This window comes from Nannospalax galili, unplaced genomic scaffold (genome assembly GCF_000622305.1).
Source record: "Nannospalax galili isolate Female #2095 unplaced genomic scaffold, S.galili_v1.0 scaffold2618, whole genome shotgun sequence".
Taxonomy (NCBI): Eukaryota; Metazoa; Chordata; class Mammalia; order Rodentia; family Spalacidae; genus Nannospalax; species Nannospalax galili.
Genome location: NW_008341419.1, coordinates 454,624 through 458,184, shown reverse-complemented (window position 1 = coordinate 458,184; position 3,561 = coordinate 454,624). Strand labels below are relative to the sequence as shown.

Below are 3,561 nucleotides of genomic sequence, written 5' to 3'. Positions count from 1 at the left end.
CTCTGGTTCAGCATTTGGGATTAGCGCTGTGCCAGCCCTCATCAGAGACATTTACGGCAGCTGTCAGTGGGGTATGCAGAAGAGCAAAACCAGCTAAGAGTGACAGCAGCGTGTTCAGCCCTAAGTGGTACACATCACCCCCTGCAGGGCTCAAGAAACATCACAGAAGAGGAGGCAGAAAGAATGTAAGAGCCAGAGGCTAGGGAGATGTCCAGATACAACCTTTCCTCTATGCCTGGCATGGTCACAGCACTCATGAGCTCACCGCAGCTGTGGTTATCTTACACAAGACTGGGCCCATTAACATCTCATCACAGATGGAGCAGGACCCACGAGGCCCCGCTCTCCCTGTGGGACTATTATAGTTAAGGAGGGAGTGCCATCTTCTTCAGTGGTGTAGCTACATTAAAGTTCCCATGTGCCAGTAAATACCTGCTTACCCACTCTCCTGTGGGAAAGCGTCTCATTGGATTCAGTGGATCACAGACAAAAGAAGGAGGGGCTTGTTAGGAAAGGGATTCAGGGAGACAAGAGGGAGGACAAGAGACATAAATGTACAAAACTGACAAAAAAAATTTATTTTTTTTCATTTTTCAAAAAGTATCTTCTTGGGGCTGGAGAGATGGCTCAGCAGTTAAGAACACTAGTTGTTCTTGCAGAAGACCCAGGTTCGAATCCCAGCACCCACATGGCAGCTAACAGCTGTTTGTAAATCTAGTTCCAGAGGATCCGAGCCTCTTCTGTCCTCCTTGGGCATTGCATGACATGGGTGCACTTACCTACATACAGGCAATACGCACATATACATAAAAGAAAAATAATAAATAAAAAAAACATTTAAAAAAGTATCTTCTTTAACGGAGTGACACTAGGTAGGCTGACCAGGCTCCAGTGGATGAACTCACACTGAGGGACTGCTGGGTACACAAAATTGACTCAATAGGCCTTAACATATGTGACAGAATGCATGACATCTTGTGGGTGGGCTCTTCAGGGGTGCAGATAGAGGAAAGGGAGCTAAATATGATGAAGATGTATTGTATGAAATGCACAAAAATTCAGTAAAATATATACTGGAAAAAAAAGATTTTCATCCTTGGCTTAGAAAATGTAGGCTATTCAGTCACATTTTTGTAACTGATATGAATGTTAAGGAATAAGAAGAAACCTACTTTCCATCCCAAACAATCCAATCTAATGCCCACGTAGGATTTGTCAATAATGGAAAAATCACTCAGTGAAATGGGGGAAATCACTTTCAACTTCCATGCCTTAATTGGAAGAATTAAGAAAACAATAAAACATTTTGCACATGGTTTATCATCGACTGTTTTTCCATGAGATTTAATTGATCTTGTTTTCGGATGTTTCTTTAAAAAGTATTCTCTGTTTGATTTTGCCAGTTACTTACGTCGAACTGCTTGACAATGGCCACAGATTTTTTTTACAAAGCATTTCCTAGAATTTCTGGGGTCTGCTCTTCAGAATCTGCAAGTTGAATGTGATTGGAGGACGACACAGAGGAGGTTTGTGTGTGCAGTGGCATAGGACGAAAAGAGTAAATGAGCAAAGGCTAAACCATCCATCTGCAGAGCGAGCAGGAACAGCAGGTGTGACTGACACACGATTCTCCAAAGATAACCAAGAGCAGCGAAGGAGTCTATTTGCAGCGTTATCGAGATTAACTTTCTGTGTGAATCTCTCAGCTAATTTGGCCCAAATTCTAGCTCTTCTCAAAGCGACGGCAGTGTGAGAGATCCCAAAGGGGCCATTCACGGACACGGACGGGAACAGCGCACACCAGAACAAGCAGAGTGGACCTCAATCTAAGTGCCGCTTGGGTCTGATGGAAAGAAATAGCAAACGAATCACCAGGAAAAAGCCCTCTAAATAATATGCATGTCATGATGGGAGGAGGGAAAAGAAATGGAGTCGGAAGGACACGACAAGGTCACAGTGCTGAGATCATGTTTATGTGGACAACAAATATCATGAAGAGATTAACTGAATTTATTTCAGTCAAGAAAACTTCATTGGATGTGAGCTAAAATGTCAGTAGAGAAGCCTGGTCAGGGCCATGATCAGGGCGAGGTCAGAAGAGGCTGAGGTCTGACCCGATTTCTGTGCTGCAAGAAATTCTTGGATAGTGATCAATTTGCCCATAAACACAAAAGAGCCAGATCTGAGTTCTTTGGTGAAAAACTACATGAGGCAGCCCCAGGTCTCGCAGGTGGAATGATGCTCCCTCTAAACAGGAGCTGAAGTATGACTGCCCACACCATCACTAACATGACACCAGGGAAACTGTGCACTATGTAATAACATGTGTGGATGTATTATTTGTGGAAAAAGTCAACTATTGCTGTTATGATGAAAATCTTCTGTATGGACGATTAGCCTTCTAAGGTTTCCCTGCTGAAAACATCCACTGATACAGACATGTTGAGTGTAGGTATAGAAACTACCAGAACAGGGCTCAGCATTCACCCCATAAAGAGCAGGTGCCTACAGGACCCTCCCATAGATACACCCATCTGTCACTCTTGCTGGCTCCCAGGAAGATGCTCCGGGTCACCTACTGACATCTGGGTGAGCATACATATGGAGATATTTAAAACAAATACACCGTATTTCAGAGCAGATCTGTAGCAATGGTTGTATTTCCAACCTATGGATAACTCTGCACAGAGAATATTTAAATAAGCTGTCTTTCCTTCTGAGTGTAGTGGATTTGACAAAAAAATGTTTACATAGTTATTTACTTTGGATTCAGAAGGAAAATAAATGTTGCTGCTAAGCGACTAGAAGACCTGGCCCTTTATCTCAGTGGTTCGTGTATGTATCACCGGGCACAGGAATGCCTGAAATATGAACTAGACAGCTGTCTGGGGTTTTCCTCTTTTACAAACTTGTATTCATACAGAAGTCTTCTTGGCAAAAAACAAGAAAGTGACCCTTACAGAGGACACATGGGTCAAAATGAGCCGAAAATATACGAAGCCTGAGCCATATTCCAACTACCACCTTCATACAAATAATCATCCACCTCGGATGCAGAATGTTTTAAATGCTTTATAAAACCCTTTCAAGCATAAATGAATTTGACAAGATGGAGCATTCACATATCCTTCCACAACAGCCAGGTGTGGAATGCATTCTTGTAAAGAGTTAGGAACATTTGAAACGAGTTTGTATCTTAACGCCTACAACAGCAACATTATATTTTTATTATTATCTAGTTTAATTAAGTGAAAGACATCATTTGGGCTACAGACACTATTTCATACATGACAATTTCAGTCTGTTTCTTTCTTTTCTTATCCTTACTCATGATCTGAAATCCTATGCCTTTATCTAGGTTAGAAAAGGGCCGGGGTGGGACACATAGAAATAACAGTTAAATCTTTTTTAAGCCCAGGCTCAAAAACAGTATTCTCTTTGAAATGTGAAGAATGGCATCTTATAACTCAGTGGGCTTATGTTTAAAGGAGTGCAAAGATGCTCCAAAGAGATACTGGTGAAGGGAGAGGAGGACGAGGCAGAGGAGAGAGGGATGGGGGG

At 42.3% G+C, this 3,561-nt stretch overlaps 1 protein-coding gene across 1 annotated transcript in view; it reads right to left on the bottom strand.

Annotated features, from left to right (window-relative positions):
- Positions 1-3,561, bottom strand: part of LOC103737145 (ryanodine receptor 2) — a 216,733-nt gene that overhangs the window by 130,002 nt on the left and 83,170 nt on the right. The gene's annotated exons all lie outside the window — the stretch shown is intronic.